We start from the raw sequence: 17,393 nt of genomic DNA on the forward strand, positions 1-17,393 counted from the left end.
CTTGGCAACCATCTGTATTTTCTCTTCTAAGCAGAGATGCTTTGGACATGAACAGAAGGAGACAGTGGCAGTATCCTCACTTTTCTGCATAGGTGTGGGAAGCTGAAGACAATTGAGAACCAATGCTGCTCATGCTTCAACAATCACATGAATCTCTGCAATCTTATAAAAATTCAGTTCCTGATTTAATAGATTTGTGGAGGACCCTTTGAAATTGCCTTTATAGCAAGCTCTTAAGATGTGAAAAAAAGGGCATATGTACCTCACACTGAAAGTTGCAAGGTCGTGTTTTGGTCTCCACTTTTTTATGGAAGTGGTTTTCAAATTTTAGTGCTTATTCAAACAATCTTGGATTCGTTTAAATTCTAAATGTTAATTTCAAAACCAAGGACAATTAAATCAGAATCTCTGGCAATGGATTCTAATTATCATAATAAAAGGAAGACAAATAATGTCAATGTGCAGAGGCCTTAAAATCCATTGTCTTAGAAGCCATGATTTAATATGGGTGATATTCTCACTTGAAATTGTGCAGCTCACAACACCAACAAAGACATCAGATAAGGAAGCTCCAATGGATCTTCTATCCTCAGAAACAATGAATAAAAAGCATAAACTATCAAAAGTTGTATTTATTGTAACAAATAGGCACAGATTTACAGCAACCCCATTGAAGGCTGAATCAAAAAGGTAACAAATGAGGAGAGACTTTAAAGCATTTCTACTTAGCCCTATAACCCCACAACTCAAGTGTGGGATGATTCTGAAGACAGCAACATCTAGTTCCAGTGTTCCCCAGAGGGAGCAGGGAGATTTAGATCTCAAGAAACTGTGCTTTTCTCATTTAACTTCTCAGGACATTTCCTGAAGGTTAGATGCAAGATTCTTGTCTTTCTTTGGTCTTAGAACTCTGTCATGGCATAAACAGTGGCAAATCGGAGGATGGTCCTTGAAAACATTAGAATGAGAATGAGAAATCTTTCCTGCCTGGGTAAAAGATTCCCAGGGAAGTAAATAATAAACACATCAAAATCCTGTCTAGGAAAACTGAAGAGGCCTATTTTAGAGAATAAGTATTTAGAAAAACTTGTTTTTAAGGGGAATCAAGAAAGCCAAGCATGTGTTTTGAAAGTATTTGTGCTCATTCAGAAAAGGACCAAGAAGAACCTATGTTGCCACAACAGTGTGATGATTAAACTTCAGAAAATTAGGAAGTGAAGACAAAGGTAGTTGTTTAAAGGGCCTAGCTAAGTATAAGGGAATACTCCAACTGAACCAATGTGCTAAGACAGGGAAATGTGTTTAATTTTACATGTGTGTTTTTCAGATGGAATGCTCTATGCATAGAGGAAATATTCAGGTCTTAGTGAACACTCATGTTGGTGAAACCAACTTGAAAATGGTATCTTCAAATATACTAAAGTAAGTCAGTGTCTGGACTCATTTGTGAATAGGATCTGTGGATATTCTTTGGTGGAATGGAATGAATTTGGGCTTGAACCCAATAGGAGATACTTTGTTTGCAAAGAAAATTGAACATGGAGATGGGAAGGAAAGAACCAGACATTGAAGCCAGAGAAGGGAGTGAGATCACCATGTGATAAAGTACTTCCATCACCACAATTCTACCAAGTATGACAGAAAGCATGGACTTGCTGATACTTTGACTTTAGTCTTCCAGCCTTCAAAACTGTGAGACAGTAAATGCATGTTGCTTAAGCCAGTATTTGTCATGGCAGCTCTGGTAAACTAAGACTGCTAGTATTAATGAATTTTTTTTGTATGTAAAACCTCTTTTTCTCAATAGGACTCAGAGACAATTGCATATGTATTGGGAACAAAATATATAAAGATGTAAGTTGTGACAAGAATGTAAAGAGGGGTTAATTGTGCTATGTAAGACTATTATCAGTAATAGAGGACTTAATGCTATAAACCACCTAGATCTAGGAGAACTATACAGAGCATGTCACAAAACAGAAGCCAAGTATGCATTCTTTTCTAGCTCACAAGGAATATTCTCAAGATTAGACCCTATATCTAGTTACAAAAGAACTCTATAAAATTTTTAAAGACTGAAACACACAAAGTACATTCCCAAACAATAATGAAATGAACCACAAGTCAGAAAATTTATAACAGTGTGGAAATTAAATGCACCCATTTAACAAGTTGTGGGTGAAAAATCAATTGCAAGGGATATAACAAAATATATTGAGATGAATGAAAATGATAATACAACATACTAACTTTGTGGGATGAAAAGAAAGCAGTGCTCAAAGCAAATTGCCTCTTGAAATCCCTACTTTAATAAGGAGAAATGATTCCCAATTAAGTTTCTAACTTTATATGTTATGCATTGTGTAGATCTATAAAAAGGAGAGCAGACTAAGCACAAAATTATGAGAAAGAAGAAACTAATAAAGATTAAAGTGGACAAACACAGAATGCAAAAGAGAAAACAAAAGACAAAATCAACAAAACCAAAACATGATTCTTTGAAACATCAATAAAATTGCCAAAACTTTATCTCAACTGACAAACACCAGTAACAAAAAATGAGAAATTAAAGTGAGGGATTGAATGAGGGACCTATAAATAATTGTAATTCAACAAGTAAAATAGTGTGGATGGAAAAAATTCCTAGAAATAAACAAAGTATAAAAATTGACTCAAGAAAATATAAAATATTTTAACAGAAGTATAATAAGCAAAGAATTTGAATCAGAAACCACAAACCTCCCCATGAAGAAAAAATCAAGACATCTTCACTCTTGAAATCAATAAAACATTTAAAGAAGAACTGGTACCAATACTTTTCAAATTCTTCCATAAAACAGAATAGAAGATGTATTATATCCATAGAATGGAATACCATTCAGCCAGAAATAGGAAAGAAGTAATCACATCATATAACAATGAACAAATAAATAAGCATGCTAAGTTAATGAAGGCAGACCTAAAAGTTCACATATCTTAATGACTATTTATATGCAATAGCCAGTGTAGGTAAATCCGTAGAGACAGAAAGATTAATGTTTAATTGGGTTTGATAGAGATAGATATGGGGTTTCCTTTGAGGATTACAAATATGATTTGGTACTAGATAAAGCCAATGTACAACATTGTGAATATAGTAAATGCCACTGACTATACATTTCAAAATAGTTCATTTGAAGACATGTGGATTCAGTTCCATCAAATAAAAGGTATAATCACAAGTCAAGTGATTATCTTTTATGTTCCAATTTACTTTAGAACATAAAACATATTTTACTGTATCCATGTGAATATGAACATTAACAGATTAAAATTTCAATTAACTTTTGTTTGTCATATTCACATCATGCAAAAAAACCCACCAGAGTAAAAAAGTGAAAAATACCAAATGAAGAAAAAAGCTCTAGAATTCCTTTCAAATGTTAAACTTGTGAATGAAATGGCAATAAACTTATGTACTACAACCATGCTATGTGCTAGAATTTTCACTTAATTTCTACTTATCAAAAACAATTGTAGACAATAAAAAATGAAACAAAAAGAAAATAAAAACAAAGACAAAACCAAAAGAATACAAAAAGCAATTATAAAATTATCATCCCATTTTGATAGAACAGACAACATTCATAACTTAATCAAGGGAGTGCTATTTGGCTTCTAATCTACCACATCCATCCTCCCTTCTTTATCCCAGGAATCTGTTTTATTTTGTTCAGATCATTTTACATTCTGAAACATCCTTATTTATTAATCTTTATACCAGTTTGAAAGTATTATACATCCCAGAAAAGCCATGTTTTAATCCCGATCTAATCTTGTGGGAGAAACGATTTCTTCTAATATAATTCAATACTGTAAGGCACAAACTTTGATTAAATTATCTTCACAGAGACAAAGCATGCCTAATTGTGGGTGTCACCTTTTTATTAGATGGTGATGTAACTGCCCATTTGGGGTGGGTTTTGATTAGTTTACTGAAGTCCTTTAAAAGAGACAACATATTGCAGAGAGAGAAAGAAATGACAGAAACCTCAGAGCTGACAGAGAAAGCAGATGTAGATGCTTGGAGAACAGTTGCTTCAGAGAATATAGACAAATGTTTGGAGATTCTTGGAGCCCAGCAGATGTTGCAGTGAGATGTTAAGCAAGAGAGAATCTGGAGAAAGCCAACAAAGGCCAAGAGATGAAAACCAGCCCCAGAGCAGCAATGAGGAACCCATGCATGTAGAGATTGAAAACAACAGAGCCCAGAAGCAAGGGACCAGCAGTTGCCAATCACATGATGTCCCAGTCAGCAGGTGTTCCAGACAATCTGGCCTTTCTTGAGTGAAGCTACTCTCTTGTTAGCACCTTAATTTGGGCATTTTCATAGACTTAGAACTGTAAACTTGTAACTTATTAAATTCCCCTTTTGAAAAGCTGTCCCACTTTTGGTATATTGCATTCCAGCAGCTTGCAAACTAACACAATCTTCCAATTATTTATATTTCCAAATTTGTTTGTGGGAATTATGGCATGTTGTCTATAGAATATCTAGTCAGTGTCTTTGTCTTCTTTCTCTATCTCCAGGACTAAAATGATTCCTTACATGATAACAAGCCAGAAGCACTTATAAAGGAATTAAGAGATGTATAAATCTCTTTCCAGCCCTCCAAAATGGCCTTATATACATATTATCCAACATCATATAGGCGTTCTAATTTTGTAATTTTCTGGCAAAGCCTGTCAAGATGAAGAATGTGCATCCACAGAATGAAGCCCTAACTGGGTTTATTATATTTATAATCAGGGTGTGACTCCTGGAATATAGTCCTTCTTAGATCTATTAACTGTTTTTAAATAGAATGCAAAATATAGGCTTATGTATGATGAAAATAAGCTGGAAAGTGTGGAAACTAGAGAGAAGAGCAAAGTGCTTTCCTCTGAAATCTTTTTGAGAAATTGGTTGACCTGTGTCTTAAAATTTGGAGGATCATCTGAGTTCTCCAAGCAGTAAGTTGCAAGTATACCACATTCACCTATACTTTCATAAGCCCTGCTTATATTCAGACATTTGCTGTATCAAAGCAACTTTTACCTCATTATCTACATTTCCTATTTTTAATGAGTCCTTTTACCATTTGAGCTTTGAATCTCTTTCAGTAATTTTAACTCTCCCCTCCAAGATTCTATGCCTGTACTGTGCAATACTGTAAGCCCTAGATTTGAATTAGTGTTAAATTTACATTGACTTTAAAAAAACAAACAAAACAAAAAGCTCAGCTCCTCAGAAACACCAGTTTTAACAGTCCCCTCCAAGATTCTAGATCTGTGCTGCGCAATACCGTAAGTACAGACTTCAATTTGCTATTAAATTTACATTGATGTTAATGCCATCAATTAAAACTAAAATTTAAGCTCCTCAATAGTGCCAGTCAAATTTTAAGATCTCATTATATACATGTGGGCAGTGGTTTCTGTAATGGACTGTGCAGAGATATATGCAGGGATGGAATACTATCTTTACTGCAGACAGCACTATTATGGCAAGTTGTCTGCATATTAATATTTCTTCTATTTTTTTGCATATAAATAATTTATTTTCTCCTTCTCTCTTAATTGCCCTCTATGTCTTTCCTCAAATGATATCTTCATTGTATTTGTTTTAACTTTATAAGGTAAGTATGCATATTGTTTAACTGGTATTTTTCACAAAATGAGGCAAAAATTATCCTATAGTATTGGTTTAATTTATTCACCTTTCCACAGATGTACTGCTTTCATGTATAAATTTCTTCTATACTTGTGGATTCCATTCTATCTTTAATATTACTGAATTTTTGGATATATCAGATGTTGAACATCAATAAATGTTTTGCTTTGATATATGATTGTTCTAATTTGCTAGCTGCCAGAAAGCAATATACCATAAAATCTACAGCTTTTAAAAAGGGGAATTTAATAAGTTACATGTTCACAGTTTTTAGGCTGAGAAAATTTCCCAATTAAAACAAGTCTATAGAAATGTCCAATCTAAAGCATCCTGGGAAGGATATTTTGATTCAAGAAGGCCAATGAAATTCAGAGTTCTTTTCTCAAATAGAAAGGCAGATGGTGAACACAGTCAGAGTTTCTTTCTTGTCTGGAAGGGCACATGGTGGACATAGCATGATCTGTTATCTTCCTCTCCAGCTCCATGGGAGGGATTTTTCTTCATTTCCAAAAGTCACTGGCAACTGGACTCTGCTTCATGGTTCTGAGGCATTCTGTCATCATTCTCTCTCTCTCTGAGTCTGTAGGTTTCTCCCAAATGTTTCCTCTCTTATAGGATTCCAGTAAAGTAATCAAGACCCACCTGGAATGGGTAGAGACATGTCTCCACCTAATCCAGTTTAACATCCACTCTTGAGTCACATTTCTATGGAGATAATCTAATCAAAATTTCTGACACAAAGTACTACATTGGGATTAGAAGAAATGACTGCCTTTACAAAATGAGATTAGGATTAAAACATGACCTTTCTATGGTACATACATCTTTTCAAACTGGTACAATGATCCAATACAAGAGGGTAGATTTGTAATTTATAATTTGATTTATTACTTCATTCATATTAAAGATATTTTTTTTCTACAGAATTTGTCTGTTTTTCTATCTGTGCTTTGCTAGAAAGTAAGCAGAAAGGAAAAAAGAATTTTTTTTGTTCAGTTGTCCATTCTTTTCCCTTTAATACCTGGGCCAACACCAAGCCCATTGTTGCTACTAGGATTTAAGAAGAACCACTTAATAACATCTCTTTAAAACACTGCATTATTGAGTAAAAGGAAGACAAATGACTGGTGAGTGGATAGTTGATTTTTTTACTAACAGAGCTTCTGGTAACATGTTTCGGTGTGGAAACAAAGAGATGCCTAACACTGAACTGCAGCACTAAGCACATCTATCCACAGAGAGGAAGAGCTGGGAAATGACAAGCCTGCTTTCACATGACAATGAATGCTTTTATGTATTAAAGTGATATTGAGGATGTATAACATCTACTTTTGTTGGCTCTTTAAGAGATTCAGGTGGAGAGCCTGATCAGAACACTCACACATCCTAAAGGCACTAAGGACTTAAATCACTACATTTTCCCGGTTGATAATTTGTATAATATTTCTTTGTAGAAAATATTTTTGAATGAATGGATACTTGAATGATTTGGAAGCATTAAAAAGTTTGTAACATCTCCTCAAGATCAGGAGGGTAGGTATGTTCTTTGTAATATATTTCATCTCCATCTCATCACATAGTTTCTATTGACTCCATACTGCAGCCCACTATGAAATGTGTTCACTTTGACTTCCTTCACTTAATATATGTCTTCATCACAGTCTACATTGCTATTTATCTATGGATAGCTCCTACATGCAAGAATTCCTGTCCATCTCTTACTGTTATATTTTCAAAAAATGTATGTGTTTATATTATGAACCATGATTGGGTGACCTGTCAGTTTTGTAGACATTCTCCAGTATTTCATCAAGATGGGGAAACTTTTCCCAATATTTGACTTGTTTCTTTTTTTGAACTAACCCTAAATATTTGTGTTTGAATTACAAACAGTGAGAAGGAAATTTATTTTAAAATTGTTATATTTATATTTGTTTATTCATACTTAGAGTAAACATTCCAAAACTCTAAAATGAAATTCCTTAATTTCTATTGAATTAAATCATAAAATTATTTTTCATATTGTGTGCTTTTTCTTTACTAGTGACATTAATTTCTTCTGTTTTAGAAACAATAAAAAATAAGTGGGTCAAAGAAGAAATTGCAAGAGAAATCAATAAATATTTCAAGACAAATGAAAATGATAACATAACACATCAAAACTTGTGGAATTTAATGAAGGCAGTGATAGGAAGGAAAGTTGTGGCCCTAAACACCCACAATTAAAAGTAGGAAAGAACTAAAATAAACAACTAATGAAACACCTTGAAGAAAGTAGAGAAATGATACCAAACTAATCTCAAAGCAAGCAGAAAGAAAGAAACAAATATTAGGGCAGAAGTAAATGAAATAGAGAACCAAAAACAATAGAGACTCAATAAAAGCAAAAGTTGGTTCGTTGAGAGGGTCATTAAGATTAACAAACTTCACTAGACTGAAAAATCAAAAACAGAGGAGACTGCAAACAAAAAACTCAGAAATGAGAAGGGTGACATTATTACTGACCCCACAGAAATTAAAAGGAGCATAAGAGCATATTAGAACAACTGTATGCCAAAGAATTTGTCACCTTAGATAAAATGGAAAAAGTCCTAAAATTATGTGAATCCTACAATGACCCTAGAAGAAACAGAAGACCTCAACAGACCAGTTACAAGAAACAAGATTGAGTTTAAGACCAGATGGCTTCATAAGTGGATGCAACCAATCATTCCATGAAGTATTTAGTATCAATTGAGCTTAAACTCTTTAAAAAATTGAAGAACACTAACTAATTCATTCTACTATTCCTGCCTCATCCTAGTACAAATGTATGTCATTATCACAAGATGCTAATAGGGTGATAGTTGGGAAAAACTATACCTAAAACAAACTGTTCTAGTTTGCTAGCTGCTGGAATGCAATGTACCAGAAATGGAATGGCTTTTAAAAGGGGGAATTTAATGAGTTGCTAGTTTATAGTTCTAAGACTAAGAAAAGGTCCCAATTAGAACAAATCTATAGAAATGTTCAATTTAAGGCATCCAGGGAAAGATACCTTGGTTCAAGATGGCCGATGAAGTTCAGGGTTTCTCTCTCATCCAGAAAGACACATGGAAAACACAGTCAGGTCTTCTCTCTCGTCTGGAAGGGCTCATGGCAAACACGGCATCATCTGCTAGCTTTCTCTCCTGGCTTCTGGTTTCACGAAGCTCCCCGGGAAGTCTTCCTTCTTCATCTCCAAAGATCGCTGGCTGGTGGACTCTGCTTTGTGGTGCTGCTGTCTCTGGATCTCTCATTCACCAAAATATTTCCTCTTTTATAGGACTCCAGTAAACAAATCAAGACCCACCCAAATGGGTGGAGACATGTCGTCCCTTAATCCAGTTTAACAACCACTCTTGACTAAATCACATCATCTAGGGAGATGATCTGATTACAGTTTCAAACATACAGTATTGAATAGAGATTATTCTACCTTTATGAAATGATATTTTGATTAAAACATGGCTTTTCTAGGGGGCATACTTCCTTTCAAACCAGCACACTAACTATGAACTACAGTTAACAATAATATTTTAATATTCTTTTGTGAACTGTAAAATAGACACCACACCAATGCTGTTTCAATAATAAAGGGCTACAAGATATATCAGATTGTCTTTTGGGATGAATGAAAGTATTTTAAAATTGCCTGTGATGATGAATGCACAATTCTTGTTGATTATACTGTAAGAGCCATTGATTGTATACTTTGGATGGATTGTATGGTATGTGAATATACACCAATATGGTGTGTGAATATATCTCCATAAAAGTGCTTTAAAAGCAAAAGAAATAAACCTTGGACACCATAAGGCACTGGAAAAAATATTTATAAAGTACTGAAAAAAATTATAAGGCAACACTGTTTATATCTAGAGAAGCTATTTTTCAAAACAGAGGGAAAGACTAAGATATTCTCAGATAAACAAAAGCTGAGTATGCACCATTTGATCTGTCCTATCAGCAAAACCAAAGTGAGTTCTTAAGACTGAAAGGAAAGGACACAAGATAGATGATCAAAGAAACCTGAAAAGATCTCCAGTAAAGGAATTATGCTGGTAGTTTTAAATTTCAGTACTATTTTGTTGTATTTTTGGTATGCAACTCCACATGCAGAATGTAACAGTCAAACACATTAAAGTAATGAAAAATGCATGGTTTCAGATTCAAAATGAATAAGCACATAATTTGGGACGAGTACTTTATAAAGAAGGGTGAATAGAGAAATACAGGAACAAAGTTTGTGGATGATCTTGAAGTTATGTTCAAAATCAAAAAGTTGGTATCAAAATCAAAAAGACTATTAGATACAGGATGTTAAATTAAACTCCATGATAATCACAAAGAAAATACCAGAAAAATAAGCAAAAAAGGAAATGAGAAGTATTTCTGTAGTGGTTCAATAAAAAAGATCAACTCAATTAAAAAGGAGGAAGTAATGAAATAATTGATGTACAAAAAATTATGACTTACAAAAACCAAATACCAAAATTTTCAGAAGTCCTGAATTACCAGGAGTTATTTTAAAAGTAATTGTCTTAGGGCAGACTGCAATGGCTCAGTGGCAGCATTCTTGCCTGCCATGCAAGGGTCCTGGGTTCATTTCCCAGTGCTTGGCCATGTATTAAAAAAATGTAAATGTCTTAAATATTCAAGTTATCCCATCTACATCATGACTTTCTCCATCATGTATTCAATATATGATAGGTTAGATTAAGAAATTAAATGGGACCTTAGTGGAGTTATGCAGAAGCTGCAGCTGACACATGAAGGCCACTAGACAACATAGAAACTGTCTAGCAACTCAGAAATGGATAAAATTTATGTATAGTATTATATAATATCAATATGTGTTATCTTTCAATGCCAATAAGTTATTGTAAACAGAAAAAAAAATCAGACTTCTTCTCTGGTATGAGTAGAGGACCAAAAAATTTTTGCAGGTTTTATACATTGTTGGGGACAGATTTTATTCATTGTGGGGGCACCACTTGCTTTCTAACCCTGTGATGTGGGAGAACTCTATTCTACTTGCAAGTGACACACCATGAATTCAAAGACACAAATTAGTAAAAAGTGAAAGGATGAAAAAATATCCCATGAATATTATAGCCAAAACAGAGTAGGGATGGTTAAATAATCAGCAGACAAAACAGACTAAAAGTAAAATATTCTTAGGAGGAAAAAGAAAGACCCTATATATATTGATAAAGGGATCAATTACAAACATAAATAGAATATGTAAACTCAGTCTTAAAACATAGAATATATGGTACATAAAAATAGCCAGAAGTTAGAGAAAGGGGAACAATTACTTATTACACAGAGAATTTTTAACAAGGTTGAACTTAAATGTTTGGAAATATAGAGGTGAGGGGTAGCTTGTTATTGGGATTATAAGTAACAGTTTTCTACTGTAGGTGAATTTGGTTGAAAAGGGCTGATAGTGAAATAGTAAGTCACCAATTAACCCTACAAATATAATCAATTTCTTGTATGAACTAGTACAAATATATAATGCTTGTATAAAGAGTTAATATAAGTGATATATGGGGAAAATACCTTTGTCAGCTATGGACTAGAGTTAACAGTAATACCTTATTATTTCATCAACAGTAACAGGCATACCACACCAACATTAGAGGTCAACAATAGAGGAGATAAGGGATATGGGATGATTTGGTTTTTCTGTTTTATACATCTATATGTCATTTTTCTTTCTGGAGCAATGAAAGTGGTCTATAACTGATTGTGATAATGCTTGCACAATGAGGGGATGCTACTGTGAGACATTGTATACATATATGATATGTCAATATATCACAATAAAATTTGAGGATGCAAACACATGTAAATAAAAATTATGAGGCCTGAAATATGTGACGCAAACATTCACAGATTGATGGGAGAAAGAGGTGATTCCATATTAATAGTAGAAGACTTCAAAAAATCACTTTAAATAATGGCTAACACATCCACACTGAAGGCCAAAAGAAAAAGGGGACTTGAATAATAATATGTATCAAGTAGATGCAACAGACATATATAGTTGTATATAACATACATAGAGAGGGAGAGTATGAGAAACAGGCAACACAAATAGTTTGAAAACAACAGAGTAAATATTTTTTTGAAGTGAAGAAGGATCATTCCTTAGGACAGACTGTATATTATATCACAAACATATTGGAATACAAGTTTCAACAAATTGAAAAGATTGAAATTATATAAAGGAGCTAACCTGAACAAAATGAAATGAATCTAATTTATCAGTAACAACAGAACATGAAAATTTACAAATATGTGGAAATTAAACAATGCACTCATAAGAATCCAAAGTAGCAAAGAAAAAATCACCATGAAATTTGGAAATATCTTAAGATGAATGAAAAGGAAAATACAAGACACCCAGACTTGTGACAAAGATTAGATAGATTGATAAAGAAACAAAAAGAGAGTACACAAATAACAAAAATCATTTGAACTGAAAGGGGAAATAGTGAAATAAAAGGGATTGTAAGATATTAAGAATGACTGTGTGCTAATAAAGTAGATAGCACATGAAATGGACAAATTCCCAGAGGCACACAAATTGACTAAGCTGACTCAGTAAGAAATATAATCTTAAAAAGACCAAGAACAATTAAGTACTACATCAGTTATCAAAAACCTCCCAATGCAGTAACATCTAGGACAGTATGGCTTCATTACTGATTTAAGTAGAACTTCTCCAAAGAAAATATAAATAGCCAACTGTACATGAAAAAATATTCAATCTCATAGGTTATCAGAGAAATGCAAATCAAATCAAAATGAAATACCACTTTCCACCCTCAACATGGCTATTGCTAACCAAGTCAAGAATAATAAGTTTTGATGAAGATACAGAGAAATAGGGATCCTGATATTATTGCTAGTGGCACTGTAAAATGGTACAGTCACTATGGAGAGCAATTTGGCAGTTCTGCAGAAAGTTGAAAATGGAATTCCCATATAACCTAACAGTGCAACTTCTTGGTATAAACTCAAAAGGTAGGGACACTGATAATATGGTATACCAATGTTTACAGCAGCATTGTTCAAAGGCTATAAAAAGTGGAAGCAACCCATGTCCATTAATAGGTGAATGAGTAAACAAAAAGTGTTATACAAATGTTTTGGAGCAGCTAGAAGACAAAATCTGAAATGGTGATATGGTAGCCCAAGACAAACTCTGGGATCTGTCCTGTAACTACTTGTTGACAAATGTCTTGAAAACTATTGCTTTTGTCTTTCTTTGCTTTGTATATATGTTATAAAATAAAAATATAAAATTAATTCAAAATAAAATTAATATTCTCTTACAAACTAAGGTCTATAGTTAACAGTAACACTGTAATATTACTTCATTAATTATAACAAAGTTACCAAATCAAACCTAACTGTCAATAATAAGAGGATATAAAGGGTATGGTATTTCTTTTGGAGGAAGTGAGAATGTTTTCATATTAAAAGTAATGATGAATGCATAACTATGTGATTTTACAAAGAGCCTTTGATTGTACACTTAGAATCAATTGTACAGTGTGTGAATAAAAACTGTTTAAAAAAGTGGCATACATACAGTGGAGTATTATTCAGCTGTAAAAGTGAACGAAGATCTGATACATACTATAACATGCATGAATCACGAAGACATATTGTATAAAATAAGTGAGACACAAAATGACAAATATTGTATGAACTTGTTTATACAGAATAAGTGAAAGAAGGAAATTTCATAGTGATCAATGGCTGCTGTGTTACAAAATTATGCTGCTACCAAAGTCTGGAGGTGAACAGAAGGAAAAGCAGTTATTGTTTGATGAGTAGAAAATTTCTGTTTGAGGTGATGAAGAAGTGGGATAATAGACTTTGGTGATAGTAGCACAATGTCACAAATGTAATTGATCCAACTGAAATGTCCACTTGAAAGTGGTTAAATGGGAAACTGTGAGTAGTAATTGGTACCATAAGAACAAATTCTAAAAAGATCACAATGATATATATACTTCACACCCATGAGAATGGTTGCTATTAAAAAAATAAATACTCATAAGGTGCAGTGAATTAGAAAACCTTGTACATTTCTGGTGTGAATATAAAATGATGCAACCACTGTGTGAAAGACTTTGGAGATTTATCAAATAGTTAAACATACAACTATCATCTGACCTGGCATTCTACTTATAGATATATTCCCCAAAGAACAGGAAACTCAAACTTGTAATTGTAGAGCAATACTTACAGAAATGTTTTTATTATATCTAAAAGATGGAAGTAACCCAAGTATGCATCAAACAGAGGAGATAAAGTGTGTTATATAAACATACAATGGAATATTATTCAGCTGTATAATGAAGTACTGACACATGCTACTATGGATGAACTAGAAGACATCACATTGAATGAAATGTCAGGCACATACAGACATATTGTATGATTTCACTCATTTGAATAACTAAAATGAGCACGTTCAAAGACAGAAAATAGATTAGAGCTTATCTGGTGCAGGATAGATAGGCAATAGTGAATTGATGCACAATGGGCACAGAATTTCTGCTTAGGGTAAAGTAAAGTTTCTGGAAATGAATGGTGGTGAGCATAGTCCAACATTGTCCATATAACTAATCTCAGTGAATGTTATTCTTAGGAGTGTTTGAGATGGTAACATGTATGCTGTATATATGTTTCCAGAATTTAAAAATTGTCTTGGTCTCTTTTGTTGCTCTTTTTTAAGTTGTGGAAACATATATACAGCATACATGTTATACTGTCTCTTTTCTTACCCCAAGATGGGATCTAATATTGGAGAAAAGACTTGAAAAGACCTTGTTGGACATATGCCTTGTAATGATATTAATGTGTATAACTTGTTAACTCTACATAAGGCAGTTCCATTAGTGACTATCCTAGTTCTAAGGATATTTACATAGAAGTATTCTGTGCAAAGAAAATGGTGTGTCCAGGATACTCTCAAATATTTAGGAAGGAGAAAGACATAAAGGAAGAAAGAAGGAATGGCAAATGTGGCAAAATATAAAAACTACTAAAAAAGACATAGGGGCAGGGTTGTGTTTTGATATTCTTTATTTTTTGCATTTTCCCTGTGTGCCAGTTTTAAAGGATTTATGTACCCTAGAAAAGCCATGCTTCAATCCTAACCCAATCTTGTGGAGGAAGCTATTTCTTTAAGCCCTATCCAGCACTGTATGCTGGGAACTTGATTAGATTATCTCCATAGAGGTGTGGCTCTACCCGTTCCAGGCGGGTCTTGATTAGTTTACTAGAATTCTTTAAAAGAGGAAGCATTTTGAGGAAAGTGGAGAACAAGGAAAGAGCATCAGAACCACAGAAGAACCACAAGTCGAGACATTTGGAGATGAAAAAGGAAAGTGCCCCCAAGAGAGCTTTGTGAAACAAGAAGCCTGGAGAGAAAGCAAGCAGCATTGCCATGTTCACCATGTGCCTTTCCAGTTGAGAGAGAAACCCTGAACGTCATAGGCCTTTCTTAAGTGAATGTAACCTCTTGTGCCTTCATTTGGACATTTTTAAAGATTTGCTTTAATTGGAACATTTTCATGACCTTCAGACTGTAAAATTGTAACTTATTAAATTCTCCTTTCTAAATGCCATTCTGTTTCTGGTATATTGCATTCTGGCAGTGAGCAAAGTAGAACACCCTGCAATTTAGATATTATTTCAATAATGTTAAAGGAAAAAGTGAAATGAGAAGGGAATTGAAATGGCACACTACAAAATAATGGAGGATTTAATAATAAAAAATACACAGAGAAAACAATTAAAATGGAAGTTTTATGCCTTGCATTGTAAGGAATTTTATTCATTATGCCAAGCTCTGTTCTCATTTATCTTAATAAATTTTCATTTAAAGTAATTCCTTAATTAGAACAGAGCTTGGTGCAAGCATTTATTGCCCGTATGAGAACCACTTTAGATACAAAGACCAGAGAGGCTAAAAATGAAGGAATGGAAAACAGTACTGAGATACTATAAGCAAATAATACCTAGAAATTAAACAGGCACACTAGAATAATAGATAAAAATTAAAGTAACCATAGTTATAAAAAACAAAAAACTACATTTTATATATATATGAAAGTGTCAACCTATCAAGGAGAGGTTAGAATTATAAACTTAACACAGGGAACAGCAGAGCACCAAAATATATGGAGGAAAAAATAAATACGTGTCTATTTGGATAGACATATAACTCTCTATTATGGTAGATAGTTCTACTATAATAGTTGGACAGTTCAATTTTCCATTTCACAATAGAAAAACTAGACAGATGATTGATAAGGAAATAAAGGACTTAAACAACACTAATCCAACTACTTCCAGCAGAATATATGTTCTTCTGAAGTCCATGTGGAACATTCACAGAATAGATCACATGTTACACTATAACCTATATTAAAAAAACACTGAAAACATAAGTAACTTCTTTGACTGAGTGAAATGAAATTGGAAATTGATAACAAAAGGGAAAGTGGGAAGTTCCACACATGTGGAAATTGAACAATATGCTCAATCAACCAAAGGGTCACACACGAAATCATGAGGAATATTAAAAAACACTTAGAAGATATACAAAATTGAATATACAACATAACTTATAGGATGCACTAAAAATCTTGCTAATAGAGAAATTTACATTCTCTATTATGTAAATTTAGCCATAAACACTTGTATTTAGGGTGAGCAATGGTGGCATAGAGGCAGATTTCTCACCTGTCATGCTGGAGACCTGGGTTCAATTCCTGGTGCCTGCCTATGCAAAAAAAAAAACTGTATTTAAAAATAATAACAATTTTAAATTATATCAGAATTTACAGCTTAAGGAAATAGCAAAAGAAAAACAAACTAAATCCAAATCTGGTAGAAGGAAGGAAATAAAGATTAGATCACAGATAAATCAGAGAACTGAAAAACAGTAGAATCAATACAACTAAAAGTTCGTCTTTGAAAAGATCAACAAATTTGAAAATCTGGTAGCTAGATAAAGAATAAAAGAGAGGAGAAACAATTCATTATAGTTAGCAACAAAAGTGGTGACATTTCTGACAGCCTCAGAAATCAAATGGGTTTTAAGAAAATACTTCAAAACATTTCTGCCCAAACAGATTAGATATCTTTGACAAGATGGCCAATTCCTAGAAATCTACCTTGTCCACTTTATAATATTTACTCTTAAAAATTTACTGTTTAAAAAAGTGCATATTTTTGAAAAGCAGGTACTTTATGTAATCATGTATTCTACTTTTTATATTACTCATAATTTTATGTTACCTTTTGTCTTTCTAGCTTAGTTATTATGCAACATTTTTAAAGCAATTAATAATCTCTTTGAGTCAAAGCTGTGTTAGTCAATGCAAATATATAGGCAAACAAACAAAACAGTCAATTGTCTGCCCTGTGGTGTTTAAGTTTAGTTTACAAAGGATAATTTAGAGTTAAAAAATGAAAAAAATTTTTTAATGAGAAAACGCACAAAATCCCAGCGACAGTAGACTGTTCTTTGCAGAAATTGAGAGTGGAATGAATTGCAGGCAACTGGGGTAGACTGGATGGCAAAGAGTGACAGAGAGAAAAAATTCAGGGTCTGAGGACAACTGTAAGCCCTATAGTCCTTGCT

At 33.3% G+C, this 17,393-nt stretch overlaps 1 protein-coding gene across 1 annotated transcript in view; it reads right to left on the reverse strand.

Annotated features, from left to right (window-relative positions):
* Positions 1-17,393, reverse strand: part of LOC143669753 (uncharacterized) — a 48,172-nt gene that overhangs the window by 26,913 nt on the left and 3,866 nt on the right. Inside the window, 1 exon segment of the mRNA XM_077144347.1 lies at positions 16,490-16,525. The gene's annotated coding sequence lies outside the window, so the exon portion shown is untranslated.

This window comes from Tamandua tetradactyla, chromosome 26 (assembly GCF_023851605.1).
Source record: "Tamandua tetradactyla isolate mTamTet1 chromosome 26, mTamTet1.pri, whole genome shotgun sequence".
In the NCBI taxonomy this organism is placed as follows: Eukaryota; Metazoa; Chordata; class Mammalia; order Pilosa; family Myrmecophagidae; genus Tamandua; species Tamandua tetradactyla.